This window comes from Sander vitreus, chromosome 4, assembly GCF_031162955.1.
Source record: "Sander vitreus isolate 19-12246 chromosome 4, sanVit1, whole genome shotgun sequence".
Taxonomy (NCBI): Eukaryota; Metazoa; Chordata; class Actinopteri; order Perciformes; family Percidae; genus Sander; species Sander vitreus.
In genome coordinates this window covers 35,703,117-35,722,478 of record NC_135858.1, presented here as the reverse complement: position 1 = coordinate 35,722,478, position 19,362 = coordinate 35,703,117, and positions in this window count along the sequence as shown.

Here is a 19,362-nt window from a genome sequence, read left to right as displayed (position 1 = left end):
AACTGTACAGAACACAGACTGTCTGTTCTCATGAGCGTCAGTATATGACGGGTTGGGAGAGAGAACGGGTTGGGATGAGACACTGAGAGTTAAGCAGTTTAAGTTTAAGTAGCCACACGCTGGATGTGATCTGTGGTTGTATCATCCAAAATACTCTCTGGGCTCAAAAACTGAAAGTCGAATATCAAAACCCTGCAGAGCACAAGGCTTCACTGAACACTGATATATAATGTTTATTATATAAGTTGGGTTAGGACATTCAGAGGCCAAACACAAACACCACAATATAGTGCAATATATTCACAATTTTGTTGTATTCATTGTCATGTAATGACAATAAAGGCTTCTTATCTCATCTTATCTTACAAAAAATGCAAGGAACACATAGGAATGTTTCCACTTTCCCGTAAGAGTTTGGATTTTTATTTATTCTTTAAAAATAGCAGAAACAGAAAGGGTTAATACTCCCTGCCTGCCAAACATATTTAGGCTTTAAGGCAGTTTTAGTTGACGTCGGGGTCTGAGTGAGTCTCAGATAAATCCTCTGGAAGCTCTCCATCCATCCTTTCTCCATCTGTGTGTAATGGAAACATGAGAGAAATGCAGCTGGTTTCCTTTACTTTGCCTGGGCTGCCCCCCTGTGGCCACACATGTCCTGCACTGAAGTCAGTTGTAAGGTGGAGATAAAACTGGGAGAAACACTTATGAGTGGACACAATATTGTGAACACTGATGCAGGAAAATGCAATCCACTGCAACACTAAAAAAGTACCACTGAGGTGATTCATGTCATCTGACGATAGCTTTTTCTATATTAGATTGGATTATATATCCTGCAGGTGGGTTGTGTTTATGTTAATTTTCTTCTTTACAACATAACATTTTAATGACATACTATACTGTGATTTTTAATGACATTTTATTATTTTATTTATCTTTTCAAGACATTTTTCGACATACTATACATATATCACTATCATAAAAAGTAATACTATAGTATGTAGAAAAAAGTCATAAAAAGTCATAGTATAGTATGTCAAAAACAGTGGAAAAGAGTCAAAATAATGTGTCGAAAAAAGTCATAATATAGTATGTCGAAAAAGTCATAGTATAGTATGTTGAAAAAAGTCATAGTATAGTATGTCGAAAAAAAAGTCCTAAAAAGTTATAGTATAGTATGTCGAAAAAAAATCATAGTATTGAAAAAAAGTGGAAGAAAAGTCATAGAATAGTTTGTCGAAAAAAGTCCTAAATAGTAATAGTATAGTACATCGAAAAAAAGTGGAAAAAGTCATAGAATAGTGTGCCAAAAAAAGTCATAGTATTGTTATGGCTGCTGTCGGCACCCTCATGTGTGTATTTAACTGATTGTGATTTATCTGAGATGCAAAGCAGGCTGTGCCATCCCGTGCTGTGCCAGTTCCTGGAGGAGGACGCTGATTGGTGCGGCATGCCACCACTGACCGACAAATCGAAGAGTGCCAGTGAAGTCCGCCTCCGGCTTAAATAGCCTGATTTCTTATATTTGTAGAAGTAGTCTTCCTTTTGAGGATCTCTTTTTGTTCTATTCTGTTTTTGAGTTCCACAGCACCCATCGGCCCATTTTTCCTGTTGTAAGTTCTTTTAGCCTTATTCTAAATAACTATCTACTCAAAACCCAATCATATCTGGTTTATGTTTGCTTCCTGATACCCCTAAACACTACGGGACGTAACATAAATGGGGGCTCGTCCGGGATCTCTAAATTGATTCCTGGTGAAAGGATATTTATTGGAAGAGGGTAAGTGAACACACTAATTGATAAGCTGGTGCAGTTGACTTGGTAAACTGGTACAGCTGTCTAGGTGATCAGGTGTCATGGCTTCTGAGCGCTTTGACTTGGAGTCATTCCTAGCCAATCCGACTCTTGACCAAATTCAAGCGTGTAGAAAGGAGGATTTTGTTGATGTAGTGAGTCACCTCCAGATTCCGGTAACTAAAACTACATTAAAAAAAATCTTAAACTGTTAGTTATTGTTAAATTGGCGGAGAGAGGGTTGATTGAATTACCTGTGGAAGCAGAATTAAAAATGCTTCCCGTGGCTGTCTCAACAGAGGCAGAGGGTGTGCGAACCCTTAAGCCACAAGCAGTCTCCAGGGTGGACGGCGAGGTAGGTGGAGGGTTAAAAACACCCGTCACGCTGCCACGTTATGATCCATCCCCAGAAAGCAGTGCTCGTTCCAGAGATGAGGACCGTGTAAAGGTTCGCCTGGCCCGTCTCCAGCTTGAGGCACAAGAACGGGAACGTAAACAGCACATGCAGCTTGAAATGAGGAAGCTGGAAGTAGAGGCTGATACGGCTGTTAAGCTATGGAAGCTCATGCTTGAAAGCTCTCAGATGGCAGAAAGTCTGTCTGCTGCTGCTCCAGGTATGTCACCCACCACCTCCTCCACCTGAAATTCTGCCGGTCCGATTTCCACGGCATTTGATATTAGCAAGCACATTGCTCTAGTGCCGTTGTTCCGTGAATCTGAGGTTGACTCGTACTTTAGTGTATTCGAGCGCATTGCAGTTGCTCTGCAGTGCAGTCCAGGAATGATGACTGGCTCACATCACTGTCCTGGCCAGTACATATGACTGTCGTCGACAACATCATCCACATGAGGAGTATTCTCTACTGCATTGAATGAACTGTCATTGTCATCAGGGACATCATCCAGACGAGGGGTCCTCTCTACTGTGTTGGATGAACTGGGTAAGTCATCAACAACTCCATCAGGTCCAGCATTCTTTCCAGATTGCAAAATCCACTGCAATGTTTTTTTCATCACTGTCAAGTAGGTCATGAGGCAGAGTATCACCATGATCACTTCCAGCACCAACTGACAGGGAGTCAGACAGGTCAACATCATCATCTCTCAACAGGAAACTGACAGGAAGGAGTAGGTTCCGGTGAACAGGTTTTTCTTTGCCAGTGACTGTGTCCTTCACACGGTAGACATTGATTGCTGATCTTACTGACAACACTTCGTAAGGAATTGATTCCCATTTGTCTGCGACTTTCCGTTTTCCTCTTTCACCTCTGTTTGCCAACAAGACCCTGTCACCAACAGTCAATGGTGAGCCTTTTACCTTGCGGTCGTAAAGCTTGGCGTGACGAGCCTGTTCAGCTGAACTGTGCCTCTGGGCAACCTCTGCTGCCTCACTCAGGTCTCTTTTGAGGTGGGACACAAACTCTGAATGGGTAACAACACAATCGTTCTTTAGAGCATGTTGGAACATTACATCGATCGGGAGTCTGGGAATCCTCCCGAACATGAGGTAAAACGGTGCGAAGCCTGTTGTTTCATGGACAGTGCAGTTATAACAGAAAGTCAGCGCTCTTAATGACTGGGGCCACTTTGCTTTGGACTTGGGGGGTAAGGATCTGATCATGCTCCCCAAGGTTCTGTTGAAACGCTCTGTGATCCCGTTACCCATCAGGTGGTAAGGGGTAGTGTGCGATTTCTTTATTCCAGCCATATCCAATAGTTCCTTGATGAGCTTACTCTCGAAATTAGCCCCCTGGTCAGAATGCACACGCTTTGGAAAGCCATATATGCAGAAAATATCATTCCATAAGCGGTGAGCCACTTGTTTCGCTGACTGGCAAAGGCCATCTTGGTGAAATGATCCATCGCTACGAGAACATCAACAGACTTGTTGTCTCCCTGCTCTGCTGTCCAGAAATCAATGCAAATCAATTCCATGGGCTCTGTGGTGTGAATGTTCTCCAGAGGAGCAAGAGCATGAGGCTCCGGCATCTTACCAACAATGCAACGCTGGCAGTTTCTGACATAGTGCACAATATCATGTGCCATGCCTGTCCAAAAAAACCTGTGTCTAGCCAATGAGAGTGTACGTGAGCGTCCTTGGTGACCTGCGGCATCGTGTATGCCATGAAGCACTTGTTGTTTCAGGCAATCTGGTACAATGAACTGGTAGAGCTTGTTGTTCATGTTGTGATCTCTTTTCACATTAAATAGCATTGAAAAAATAACTTAAGTCTTAAGTCTAAGTCTTATCAGAATGGACAATACTTTTATGTACCTCATATACGGACTCATAATCCTCAGTATCATAAACGGGAGGCTTACTAATTAGATCTGCACTGCCCTCCCCCTCACGCAGATCTGTTAGTTTCCCTGATTAGACGGAGGTAGAGTAGCCCGTGGCACAGGACAGTTGCGTCGGGAATGGCCGGGTGACTGGCACTGAAAACACAGGCGATGCTCACGGCAGTGGACTAGGGCAGAGTGAGCTCAATCATTACAGATAGCACAGGGTAAGACATCTAAACCATCAATTCTGGGGAGTCTGGTATTGCGTCGACCTGAGTTAGGCTGTCGTACGCATGAATTACGCATCAAAACTTTCTCCAGCATGTCGATTACTCTCTCTAGATTGGCCTGGTCTGTAGATCCACACTGCTGTGATCCAGAGTCATGGCAAGTGACAGAAGCCGCATTAACATCAACTTTACAAACATTGGCCGTATCAGTCCTACCGCAACGTGTTGAGCCAGTAGGTTTGAAGCTGGACTCTGATTTATGGGCATTTAACACAGCTTGCACTTCATGAGCTGACCACTTGTCAATAGGCTTGGATTGAAAGGTCAGGGCCAAATCTTTACTGGGACAATGGCGAATGAACATGTGGGCAATCTCTGATCCTGGGTTGTCAAACGATTTGCCTTGCTCCCTCAGACATTCAGAGGCTACATCTGCTGCTTTGTTTAGCCTCAACCAGTAATCGTAAGGCTCTTCATTGTCATTAGGCAAAGTGGTGTAAAAGTCCGAGAGGGGAACTGGTGAGTACTGACTGCAACTGAAATGCTTACGAAGCAGAGTGTAAATAGCATTGGGACTGGTTTGGATGTCAGACTCACTGTTCCTAATCTAAAATTTGATCACGTCTTTCGCTCTGCCCCGCAAGTGAATGAGTATCTCCTCAACATGTTCGGCAGTATTCATGTTTCCCTTCTTAACAAAGGCCCTCATCAGGTCTTCCCACTCCTCGATGTCAACTGAGTCAGATCCATCCCCTCTGAAGGAAGGAGGCTCTTTGACGTTTCTGTGTGTGACCAAATGAGCCTGGGATATATCCACAGTGTTGGAAGGTCGATTCAGAGTGTTACTGCCAGTATGCAGGTTGCTGCGTGTGTCTGACCTCAGGCTAGGTGGGTTAAGGCGAGATATGGTACTGTCGGCTATCTGCTCTCCAATCATTTGAGCAATTGCGCCTACTCGATCTAACAAGTCAGGGGCAACATGTTCAGTGTGTGGTGTTGAACTAGTGACTGGTTGCCTATGTGGGTTACACATGTAATGTCAGGGGGATCAGTCGAAAAGTCAACCCCATTCACCCCTAATGCAACGTTACTGCCAACAACAGGACTACCAAGAAAGGAAGCAGGTATCTGCAGTACACCCCTCCCCCTACCAACAGAAGCTGGAGTATGAGCTGGCGAATCAAGTTCAGTTTCATTCATTATGACTACAGTCTAAAACAACAAGAGCAGAAAGAAAAAAAAAAACAGATCAACTAACAAGAGAAAACCGACCCAAAATAAAAAAAAAAATAAAAATAAAAATCAGAGCAGAGCTAGAGTCCTTTTCAACGTGTAAAAGATAACACTGAGAGATGTCCACTCCAGGAGACCATAGTCCACGATGTCCAAACGAAGCCAAAGTTACAGTGGTCCGTCAGTGGCAGGCAGACGTCCACTCACTCAATGGCATTCACGGCACCAATGTGACGGTTCTCTATGCATCAGTCTCACTGTATTGTGTATGTGGAGCTGCATCTGCACATAAGGAAACAAAGCTGAATCAGGATAAGCATGTCGACATCATGGACAGAGACGTAAACAGCCCACATCAGTTATCAGGAGTTCTGCTTTTTGTTTATTAAACTTGTTCAACTGTGATCGTATAGTGGAATGGTTATTTTTAACAAAAGTATAGTGTTACATGTTTTACAATACCTTGTCTATCTCACAGTAAAATGCAAAATAAAATAAATTAAATCCTCAGATTCTAAGGCATTTCTGCTGTATAAAAATGCAGTATATGAAACAGTAAAGTGTCTTCAACACCGGAAAATAGCTCTTATAGTAACATTATGCATTTTTCACATAACAAAAGTCAACATCAAATTCAATAACAGTTACCTGCACATGAGGAAACCAAGCTGAATCAGGATAAGCATATCGACATCACGGACAGAGACGTAAACAGCCCTACACAACGCACAGTAAGTCAGACGGAGGAATAGCATTAGAAACCATGCAAAATAAGCCACATTTAGCATTCAGCTCTGAGCCTAAAACTAATGACTCACTCGACGCCAGACTAACGGCATTTAGCTCTAAATTACATCACAACAAAAATACAGTAAAATAAAACATTGTGTGGTGGGCTTTAAAGCATTTGGCTAATATTGTCTCAGCAGCATTTAACGACTTACCACAGCAGTTATCAGGAGTTCTGCTGTGGATTACCCAGAATTCGTTACTTTTAGCGCCGTGGCGCAATGTGAAAGTGACGCCAGCAGACGGCGCTGTCCCCATTTATGCAGCGATTTAACAGAACCCATATACAACCCGTTACATAAGCTCCATGGCAAAGCACAGGAAGCCATGGCAGCGCTCTCTTTAGAAGAGAGTTTACATTTTAAGTCAGTTAAGTCTGCTATTCTGCGCATCTATGAGCTAGTCCCTGAGGCATATCGTCAGAAATTTAGGAGTCATAGGAAGTCACAGAATCAGATTTATACTGAGTTTGCCAGAGAGAAGGGTGTGTTATTTGATAAGTGGTCTGCTGCCTGCTCTGCTGATAACTTGAGAAAGTGTCTGCCAGAGCGCATTGTTGTTTACTTAAATGAGCAGAAAGTAACAACTTTAACCGCTGCAGCAACGTTAGCTGATGAGTATGTGTTGATTCACAAAACTACTTTTGCTCCTTTTCCTGACAGACCACGTCGAGTTCCTGTTTTGCCTCACTCTGTCCACAAAACGCTGGGTGCGGAAAAAGAGAGGAAATGTTACTACTGTCATCTGGGCGGTCATGTCCTTGCTGCCTGTCCGGCTTTAAAACGCAAAGAACAGTCTTCACGGTTTTCCCAGCCTAAGGGCATTGGCCTGATTAAAACACACCACGGTACAAAAACTGAGATTGGCAAATGCAAAGAGTTGGATGCCTGCTTCAAACCATTTGTTTTTGACGCACGCATTTCACTAACCGGCATGCCGGTAGATCAGCGCTCCGTCCGGGTGCTGAGGGACACCGCATGTTCCCAGTCAGTAATTTTGGCGTCATCATTGCCCTTTTCTGAGCAATCAGCTTGCGTGTTCGGTTCGGTGCTCTGCAGCATTGAGATGGGCTACATTCCTCGTCCAGTGCACCACGTTCACATTCAGTCTGAGTTAGTAACAGGATTCTTTCCTGTCGCTGTGTGTGCTGCTCTGCCAATTCAGGGTATCGTACTTTTACTGGGGAATGACATTGCAGGTGGTAAGGTAACTCCTATGTTAGAGGTGCTAGATTCACCTCGGTGTGGTACATCTCCCGCCGACAATTTGGCCACTTCTCCGGTGTTCCCTGCGTGTGTACTCACACGTGCGCTCGCCCGTTTGCTTCAGGTTGAAGGTGATAACACAGATGTTTCATAAACTGATAGCATACTTATGCCGTTGTTCTCAGGTGAGACGGAGCGTGAGGAGGCGGAGAAGCCGACCGCTGTGCAATCTCTGCCTGAGGAGGTTGAGACAGTTGAGCCTCTGAGCTCAGGTTCGCTTCCAGTTACACGCGCATGCCTGGCGAACGCACAGAGAGAGGATCCAACATGCAACGTTGTTTCAGAAGGGTGGTAAGTGACGAGAAAGCAAGTGTAGCTTTCATGCTAGATAATGATGTCTTAGTACGCAGATGGTGCTCCCTCCCAGATACTGATGCTGATTGGAATGTGGTTTACCAAATAGTAGTGCCTGCTGTTTATAGACAACAGGTGCTGTCAGTAGCACACGAAAAGTAAATGGTCAGGGCACTTAGGTGTCACAAAAATGTATCAGCTGGTCCTAAAACACATCTTTTGGCCAGGGCTAAAGGCAGATGTAGTAAAGTTCTGCCGTAGTTGCCATGTCTGTCAGATAACAGGGAAACCAAACCAAACAATCCCTCCTGCTCCTCTGCATCCTATTCCTGTAATAGAAGAACCATTCGATCGGGTGATAATAGACTGCGTGGGCCCGTTACCCTGCACAAAAAGTGGAAACCAATATCTACTTACAATTATGTGTGCGTCAACTCGTTTCCCTGAAGCGATCCCACTCCGTAACATTACAGCCAAAACAGTGGTCAAATCGCTCACCAAATTCTTCTCTACTTTCGGCCTCCCTCGTGTAATCCAGTCGGATCAGGGTACCAATTTTCAGTCAAAACTCTTCAAACAGGTACTCAGCACACTTAATGTTAAACATGCTGTTTCCTCTGCTTATCATCCAGAGTCCCAGGGGGCTTTGGAGCGATGGCATCAGACTCTCAAATGGACAACTCAGAGCCGGCACTCACTGTTTTGCCTCCCCAGAGCGCCGCTCTGATCGTAACTGATCCTGCGCTTCCATCCGACTGTGATGATTTGCGGCCCCATCATCCAGTCCAGTTAGGCACTTGACTCCCTAACTCAGAGGCAATATCAGAGTTGCCTTCCCGGCTACAACATTTACCTGATGAACATAGACAGTACATCAGCCTTGTCGAACAATGTAAATGTGTGTTTAGTGATGTGCCGTCCACAACAACTGTAATACAACATGATATTGAGCTGACAGACCCGCATCCAATAAAAAAACATCCGTACCGTGCAAACTAAGCGAGAAATGATGAAAGGGGAGGTGCGATAACTTCTTAAAAATGGGTTTGCTGAACCCAGTTCTAATTCGTGGAGTTCACCCTGTCTTGTTGAAGCTAAGCCCGATGGCTCGCCTCGCTTCATTACTGATTTTAGGATGTTTTTTTCGTAATTGTGTACACAGATACGTGGGAGGAGCACATACGCATCTTGAAGCAAGTCTTCAGTAGACTCGCTCAGGCCAACCTCACATTAAATTTGGCTAAATGTGAGTTTGGTAAAGCTACCGTGACCTATTTGGGTAGACAGGTAGGGCAGGGACAGGTGCGTCCTGTAGAAGAAAAATCAGTGCCATTTCATTCTGTCCAGTTCCTGCTACGTGTAAAGCGCTGCGTTCGTTTCTTGGGCAGGTTACTACAGAGCTTTCTGCCGTAACTTTTCGACTGTTGCTCAGCCGCTAACTCGTTTACTGAGTCCTAAGGTGGATTTTGTGTGGTCTTCAGACTGTCAGATCGCGTTTGACAACCTCAAGGCACTCCTGTGTCACACCCCCGTGCTGGTGGCTCCGGATTTTGCCAGGCCGTTCAAATGCAAGCGGGGTGGGGGCTGGCGCTGTTCTACTACAGGAAGATGCGGAGGGATTAAATCACCCAGTGTGCTATTTTTCCAGAAAGTTTAACAAACATCAATTTAACTATTCCACCATCGAAAAAGAGACACTTTCTTTGTTGTTGGCCTTACAGTACTTTGAGGTGTATGTTGGATCTAGCTCTTTGCCAGTCGTTGTTTACACTGATCATAACCCCCTGGTCTTTCTCTCCCGTATGTACAACCACAATCAGCGCTTAATGCGTTGGGCGCTGATTGTACAAGAATACAACTTGGATGTCCGCCACAAGAGAGGTTCGGAGAACATAGTGGCTGACGTGTTGTCCAGGCTACAGTAAAGGTTGGTGTGTATTGTTATGTTTTGTGTGTTACTCAAACAGAGTTTGTGTTTATGGGGGGGGGTGTTACGGCTGCCATCGGCACCCTCATGTGTATGTTTAACAGAGTGTGATATGTGAGATGCAAAGCAGGCTGTGGCATCCCATGCTGAAGATTCGTTGGTCAAAGGAAGTCCCGCCCAGTTCCTGGAGGAGGAAGCTGATTGGTGCGGCATGCCACCATTGACCAGCCAATCGAGGAAGGCTGCCTCCAGCTTAAAAGCCCTGTTTGATTGCAGCTGAGGGCAGGTTATAGCATGATAAAGCATTTAAATTCGGAAGGCCTGGAGAAATTATTGTTGCTATATAACAAAGTCTAATTAAGGGTAAAATGCCAAAGAGTTGGAAAGAGGCACTAATTGTCCCAATAAGGAAGCCAGGTAAAGATTCAAGCAGGCCTGGGAATTATAGGCCAATTGCATTGACATCACACATTTGTAAATTAATGGAGCGTATGATAAATGTGAGGTTAATACATTACATAGAAAGTAGAGGCATGATGGCAGCTTATCAAAGTGGTTTTCGGAAAGGTAGGAACACTATGGATCCAGTGGTGTGCTTAGAGGATGAGATAAGGAAAGCCCAAGTAAATAAAGAGACACTGGTTGCAGTGTTTATTGATGTTGAGAAAGCCTATGATATGTTATGGACTGAGGGGCTTCTAATAAAGTTACATAAGATTGGAGTTGGAGGGAATATGTTCAATTAGATAATGGATTTTCTGGATAAAAGGACCATACAAGTGAAGATAGGTTCAGAGCTGTCCAGCATGTTTGTTGTAGAAAACGGGACACCTCAGGGGAGTGTAGTAAGTCCGACGTTTTTCTCTATTATGATAAATGATGTTTATGTGAATATTCCAATGGACATAGGCAGATCACTGTTCGCAGATGACAGAGCTGTGTGGAAAAGAGGGAGAAATATTGACTATTTGATTGAGAAAATGCAGGATGCAGTTACACGAGTTGAAGAATGGGGAACACAATGGGGATTTCAATTTTCAGTGGAAAAAACTAAAACTATGTTCTTTTCAAGGAAAAAACTCCTTGGTTTTAATCTGAGCACTATATGGAAATAACTTGGAGATGTTCAGAGATGGAGAGTTGATCATTTTCGTTTTTTGGGTGTATATTTTGATACTGACGTGGAAAGACCATGTTAGGCGTGTTGTTAGTAAATTTAAAAAAAGTGATCAATGTTATGAGATGTCTTGCAGGATTGGAGTGGGGGGCTGATTTTACATCGCTGAAGTATATCTATCAAGTCTTAATACGATCGAGGTTAGATTATGGCAGTATTGTATATGGATCAGCAGCTAAACCTGTACTCTCAGACCTGGATGTTATTCAGGCCTGTGCTCTGAGGATTTGTTTGGGGTCGATGAAAACTGCACCAGTTTGTGCTCTGCAAGTTGAGACAGGTAAAATGCCGTGGTGGCTCCGGTGGAAAACAGCGTATGGCCAATTACTGGATAAATTTAAAGGGCCATGATGAATGGCATCCTACTAAGAAGGTATTGGAGAATTGCTGGGAAAGGGGTAAAGCGCAAAAGACAAGTTTTGGGTGGATAGGCGAGGAAATAGCAGAGCAGATGAAAGTCCAAGGAACTGAATTTTGTTCGACTGTACTGTGGCCTGTGAGGCCAGCCTGGATGCTGAATATTGCTTGTGTGGATCTGGAGCTGCTGAATATCAAGCGCAGGAATAAGACAGTAGACATAGTTCAAGAATACTACAATTATAAAGATAGAAATTATGGTAATTATGTACAGCTTTTTACTGATGGCTCAAAATATTTACTGACAGAAGCAAGGGGGGCAGCAGTGGTGATTCCCAGTTATCAGATTGGAGTCAGTAGGAGAACTTCAGATTATTTAAGTGTGTATGCAGTTGAAATACTTGGGCTTCTATTAGCTGTACAATGGGTGGAAGAGGTGATGGTGCGTAATGTACTCATTTGTAGTGACTCAGTGTCAGCACTATCGAGTCTCAAAGCAGGATCAGCCAAGAATCACCAAGAACTAGTGTATGAAATTTTGTTTGCAAATTCAAGGCTTGCTGATCAGGGTAAAACTGTGTGTATGACTTTTTTTTTTTACTTGTTTCGACATACTATACTACGACTCTTTTCCACTTTTTTCGACATTGTATACTATGACTTTTCATGATCTTTTTTGACATCATGTACTATGAGTTTTTCCACTTTTTTGACATGCTATACTATGACTTTTTTTTTTTAAAGATTATCTTTTTGGGCTTTTCCACCTTTATTGGCCAGGGCAGCTAGATGAGAAAGGGGAGAGAGAGGGGGTAAGACATGCAGGAAATCATCACAGGTCGGACTCGAACCCTGGACCTCTGCATCGAGGAATAAACCTCCAAGTATATCTGCACCTGCTCTACCAACTGAGCCAACCCGGCCACTTTTTATGACTTTTTTAGATAAAAAGAGAGATGCAAAGTTATATACATTTTCAAAACAAAAAAGAAAGATCTGATGTAAACATTAAATTCCTGTGACTATATTAATATATGAATACATTAAACATGCCACAACATCTACAGCATGTACCTCACGTATACAGATTGGGCATTGAGAAATGGTTCCAACTTGAAATCGTTTCAGAAAATTATGATTGCAGTGGATTTTTTTATTGGAATCGTTTGGAAATTTTGGTTTCAAATCCAAACATCTGTTCCAAATTTAACACGCGCAAGTTTTGGTTTCCCTAGCCACCCTGTTCTCTCTCCCAACTCGTATAATATTGACGCTTGGTCAGTGTCTCTCAGCATCAGATACAATGCAGAAATTTCCCTTCAGCGTCTGTATGGAACACAACGGGCAGAGCAGCAGTTCGACCATGGCGCTGTAAGATGACGTAGTATGAAGCGAGACAACGGTAGAGAGTAGTATGTAGAGAGACAACAGTAGAGAGTAGTATGTAGAGAGACAACAGTAGAGAGTAGTATGTAGAGAGACAACAGTAGAGAGTAGTATGTAGAGAGACAACAGTAGAGAGTAGTATGTAGAGAGACAAAAGTAGAGAGTAGTATGTAGAGAGACAACAGCAGAGAGTAGTATGTAGAGAGACAACAGTAGAGAGTAGTATGTAGAGAGACAAAAGTAGAGAGTAGTATGTAGAGAGACAACAGTAGAGAGTAGTATGTAGAGAGACAACAGTAGAGAGTAGTATGTAGAGAGACAACAGTAGAGAGTAGTATGTAGAGAGACAACAGTAGAGAGTAGTATGTAGAGAGACAACAGTAGAGAGTAGTATGTAGAGAGACAACAGTAGAGAGTAGTATGTAGAGAGACAACAGTAGAGAGTAGTATGTAGAGAGAACAGTAGAGAGTAGTACGTAGAGAAACAACAGTGGAGAGTAGTATGTAGAGAGACAACAGTAGAGAGTAGTATGTAGAGAAACAACAGTAGAGAGTAGTATGTAGAGAAACAACAGTAGAGAGTAGTATGTAGAGAGACAACAGTAGAGAGTAGTATGTAGAGAGACAACAGTAGAGAGTAGTATGTAGAGAGACATCGGTAGAGAGTAGTATGTAGAGAGACAACAGTCTCCAGAGAGAGACAGAGAGAGACACACAGAAAGAGAAAGAGACACACACACACACACACACAACTGTAATATTCTTGTTTTTATGTTGTTGCTGATATCCATCAGTTTTGTTCTTATTGTTACATTTTGTTGACATGATTGTTGCTTTTGCACGAATGTTAACATAATGCTTTATTGTCTGCATCCTACTGTACAACTGGATGTAAATGTGTTGTGTTGACTTCGGGTCAAAAAATGTAACAATTTAAAACGTTAAAAAAAAGACGTCCAATACGTCGAAAAAATAAGTGTTTTTTTCAAGGTTGACGGGAAGACAACACAAGGGTTAAATGTTTCCCTGTTTATGTGCTTTAGAAATACTGTGTCAATATGGTCATGCTAATAAAGCCTCTTTGAATTTGAATTTGAGAGAGACACAAACAAACACACATACACACACACACACACACACACACACACACACACACACACACACACGTCTGCTTTTCTGTTTCTCAGCTTTTCGTTAAAGTCTTCTTAACTTTTGACATTTAGTTTGTCTGTAAACAAAGCGGGAATTAAACTGTTCATCTTCAGTGTTACGCATCGTCTGATTCTTCTTCAGTCTTTACATCTTTGAACAGTTTACTGATTTAAAACAAAGACTACACTCTTAAAATCAGATTTCTGTTCCCTGATTAAATTAATATTCCTCTGAGTTTTGACATTTTCAAGGTTGACATATAGAAATGCTCAGGGGGGCGAGAGTCCAAAAGACTGAAGAAAAGTGAAAGATAATGACAAAAAAATATGTTGGGGGGGGGGAGTGACAAAAACATCAGAATATGCGACAAAAATATAAAAGAAAATGTCAAAAACGTGGAGTTTTGAAAGAACTAGAAACGTCTGCCAGCTCTAATCTTTATATGGCTTTTAGTAAAACTTCAAATGGAGGAAACGACATTTGGAAACGCTCGGGCGTCGGAAGTCCAAATGACTGAAAAAAGATAAATATAAATGTCGAAAGAAGCGCCCAAAGTGTTGGAATAAAAAAAGGCAAATAAAATGTCAAAATGTTTTTAAAAAAGTGACTAAAATGCAGAAAAAATTAGCCAAAAACGTCAGAATAAGCGACCGAATAAGCAACAAAAATGGGTAACACTTTATAATAACCATCATTAATAGATGGTAAATTGAGAGTTAATTAATCTTTAGTTAACTGTCATTTTACTGTTAACAAACAATTTAATTATAATTAATAATGTTTACTAATTATTAGTAGTGCTGTAAATTAACAGTTTATTGTAACACACATTATATCCCTCATATACTGTATTAGGTATCGGGTAATGATTAAAAAATGTTTGTAAACCTTTAAGAAACCATTTTTAAATCATCTATAAACATTACATCGATAGATGACCAGATATTCCTGACACGTTGTTGAGGGTTACTAGTTGGTTTGTAAACCGTCTATAAATAGTGTCTGGATGGTTATTATAAAGTTGCAACATATAAAATATATATATATATATATATAAACTTAGCACAAAAGTAAGAAAATTTGTGTTTGGTAGATTATTTGAACAATTGCTTTTTGGCAATAAGTCTTATACCGTTGGAAAGCCTGTTTATTTCCCTTTCAAATGGTGCCCCATTTGAAAGGGACATGCATTTGTGGGATGAGCAGCAGAGCTGAGTACGTGGGTTGCGCCCATGAAATTTTTTTTTTTTCTTTGCTGTTGCTATTGACTCTTGTTTTGAGCTTCTGGTACCCCCAGGTGCTGACAATCAGGTGCCTGATTCTGCAACCAGTGGCTATACCATATCTTCACAGTCTGGTACCGAACTCTATCCTCCAAGATGACAACGCTCGCCCTCACAGGGCGGGGTTTATCAGAGACTACCTCCAGAATGGGGGAGTGGAGAGGATGGAACGGCCTGCCACATGGCCGCGGGAACTAGGGGTGTGGAGGGTGCTGCAGCACCCCCTAGGGAAAGGACAAACTACTACAACCATAATAAAAAAGAAAATTCAATTAAATTGATTATTAATATAAACCTAATCACTTTCATTACAAATTAAATGTAATACATTTTGACAAATTTGGTAAGTAAGAGATAAACACATAATTTAATAGAATGAATCTGCCGATTTTGCCGCGCATTCCGACGCTCATTCATGAGTGAAGGTACCGTAGTTGTGGAAACTTTCCCGGCTTTCCACGCCTGGCCAATAGTAGTGTGTGAATGCTATTGAAGGGCGGGTCTTGGCGTGGCTGGTCAACAGTAGGCTACAGAAGTTAGCTCGCCATGGCACAAAAGTGCATTTCAAATTTTTTTATAAATCAACCACAGGCTAAAAAGCCTAAAAAACCGGAGGCAGAAAACTCTGTTACAACTGTACCCGAAAGAAGTAGCAGCAGCACCTCTGCACCTGTCACTCCCAGAGCGACCCTGCTAGCAACAGATGACGAGGGAGCTTGTGGACAAGCTAGCAGCACCAGGGCAGCCACTTAGGGAACATCAACAACGTCAACTCAGTGCTGCCAGCCTCGGGGTCACGATTTTCCTGGTAGACGTTTTGGAGATGAGGATTTTTCCCGTTCTTTTCAGCCTCAGTGGTTTGAAAAATGGAGGTGGATACACTATGACATTGAGAATGATTGCACTTTCTGTTTTGCTTGTATCCAGGCTGTTGAGAAAAAACTGGTGGCTTCCCGTCAGCATGTGAGTAAAGATAGGCTTTTCGTCGAGAAAGGATTTTTTTAACTGGCGCAAGGCATCTGCTAAATTTTGTCTGCACGAGAAATCGGTCATGCATGAAGATGCCATTCGCACTCTTGCTGGGTTAGAAAAAACGCCAATAAGTGCTCTGCTCTCCGATATTGCCGCCAAAGACCAGCAAACAGCAAGGAATGTCCTGGAGATATTATTTCGTTCCATAGCATTCCTGGGACGAAAAGGAATCCCTTTTAGGGGTGACACGACTCGTGAGGGTGTGCTCTATGACCTGATGCTGGAACGGACTTTTAATTTACCCAAAGAAAGAGAGTGGATAAAGAAGAGGGATAATTGGATGTCTGACACAATACAGAATGACATAATCGAACAGTTTGCTCAGGCTGTTCAAAAGGACATAGTAACTCGCGCATCAGACTGCCCGTTCTATGGACTGACAGCTGACAGCACCACGGATATCAACGCAACGGAACAATTCTCATGCAGTCTTCAGTTTGTTGACAGTAATCTTCAGTCTCACTGCAAGTTCTTAGGATTTTATTCGAGCCCTGACACAACTGCAGAAACACTGTTTAAGTGTTTGAAAGACATATTTGTAAGATTGAACATCTCTTTGGATCGCCTTCAAGGATATTGTTTTGATGGTGCAAATAACATGTCGGGCCGCTTTTCCGGTGTTCAGGCCCGACTGAAGGAAATTTGCCCCCAGTCCTTGTATGTTCATTGCAGCAACCACTCCCTGGACCTTGTGCTGCAAGAAGTTGCACATGAGGTGAGCCTAGTAGCTGAGGGGTTAAACTTTGTGCAGGGTGTTGCAGGTGTTATCAAAGAATCTGCAAAACGCAAACAGCTCTTTGAAATGCTTTTCGGCTGTGAGGACATCATTGTCAACATTTTAGGACTATGCCCAATGAGATGGTGTGTGCGCACCAAAGCAATTCAACGCTGCTGCGCAACGTACGCTGTTGTACTGGCGACACTGGAAAGCTTGAAAGATGATAGAGGTGTAAGAGGGGATGCAAGGGCAAAAATATCAGGACTGCACAAACAGGCACTCAATGGCAAAACTCTTTTCAGCCTCCTCTGCTGCGAAGCCCTTTTCTGGCCCTGTGAAACTGTGGCAAGGAGCCTTCAGAGTGCAAAGTCAAGTGCTCTTGGTGCTATTACTTGTGTAAACCTGCTCAAGGTCAGAGTAGGGTCACTGAGAGATGACAAGGTGGTGGCTGAAATGGTAGAAAAGGTGAAAGTGTGTGCTACCCAGAATGGTCTGAAGATGCCAGATGCTGAGCCCAGAGTAAGCAGAACACCTGCCCGCTATCGCCAAGCTGTCAGCCCTGAAGCGTTGTCACAGGCAACAGGTGAACTCAAATGGAGAGCTGAGTTTTATGAAGCTCTGGATTTGGTGCAGTCTGAACTCACCAGAAGATTCGACCAGACCGGGATGAAAACAGCTGCATTCAGGGAGAAGGCCATAATTGATGCAGCAAACAGCCTCATATCATCGGAACTTGACGCACACTCTCTTCAGCTTCCTAAACAGCTAGATGTTGGGAGATGTGTGTAAAGGGGCCGATTCCCCATGCCAGACAGTACAAGAAGTTGCCTCACATCTATCTAACCTGCACCCTCAAACCAGAGCTCTATTCGGAGAAGTAGAGGATCTAATAAAACTTTGCATGCGCCTACCGATCTCTGTTGCTTCTTCAGAGAGAACTTGCTCAACCCTCAGACGCCTTAAAACCTGGCTGTGGAGCAGCATGTCCCAAAAAAGACTAACACACCTCACCCTAATCCACGTACACGGGGACATCATTTCCCAGTTGGATATTCATGCAATGATGAAAACTTTTATCAGTGTCAACCCGGAGCGCAAAAACACATTTGGAGTGTTATGACTGCAGCACAAGGTAAGAATGCTGGTTTATTATTATGCTGCCGCCGTGCAGTTATTATTGGCATAATTTATCAACTGTTCAGTTGTTCAGTTATTGTGTTTTTTTAACACGTGTGTAAAGCCTACTTACGTATTGGAAAACCAGAATGAGGTCACACCTATTTTTAATTATCCTACCGTATTGTTATAAAATTATTAGGCCCAGCTTAAAAGTGAAGAACTTTTGATACATTAGGCCCAATATCTTTATGCCTTTAATTAGCTATTGCTATGCTACAAACACTTAAGGTTGCATTTCTTTATTTGTTTGTGTCAGGACTGCGCCTGTGGGAACAGTGGCAACCAGCAGAGAGCTGCGGAGGATCAGACTGGCTTGCTTCACTTTGATTTGATTTAATATACTGTAATTCAGTGATGTGTTTTATACCGTTGTGTTTTGTGGCTCCGTTTTTGAGCTTGGCATATTCTGTACCATTGTCGTAGCTTTGTGCCTATATCCTGCGTTACCCGTGCCTAGTTTGTTCGGTGTTGGATTTTGGACTTTATTCTTGTTTTTTTCACTTGTCGAGCGTGTAACTGTGTTCCAGGTTTATTTTCCGAAGCCTTAGTACTGTTTTGACAACACATACCTTTGTTTTAATAAATAGAGAGAGTCTGTCTTCATCTTGACAGTATAAGAAATTTAACTTGGTTGAATAGCAATAACGGCCTATTATTTTCCTGTATTTTTCGGGACCAATATCCTATGGCAGGCAAATTGTTGTCTTGGAAAGGCTATTTTGAATGAATTATCTATACACAGTTCAATAAATTGTGATGGATGCAGTTTGGTGTGTGGTGGTTGACTTTGGCTGAAAACTTCACTCACTTTGTCAGCACCCCCAATTCAAAATATGTTCCCGCGGCTCTGGCCTGCCAGCAGTCCTGATCTCAACCCCGTTGAACACTTGTGGGATCAGCTTGGGCGTGCTGTTGGTGCCAGAGTGACCAACACAACCACGTTGGCTGACTTGCGACAAATGCTGGTTGAAGAATGGGATGCCATCCCACAGCAGTGTGTGACCAGGCTGGTGACCAGCATGAGGAGGAGGTGCCAGGCTGTTGTGGCTGTGTATGGTTCTTCCACACGCTACTGAGGCTCCTGTTTGTGAAATGAATCAATTGCCAATATGTCTTGTTTCTTCAAACTTCAATCATCCAATCCACCAAACACCAAACGAGTCAACGGCAGAATAAGCTGTTTGGCATTGGCAGAGAAGATTTGGCAAATTGTTCATGGGCGCAACCCACATACTCAGCTCTGCTGCTCATCCCACAAA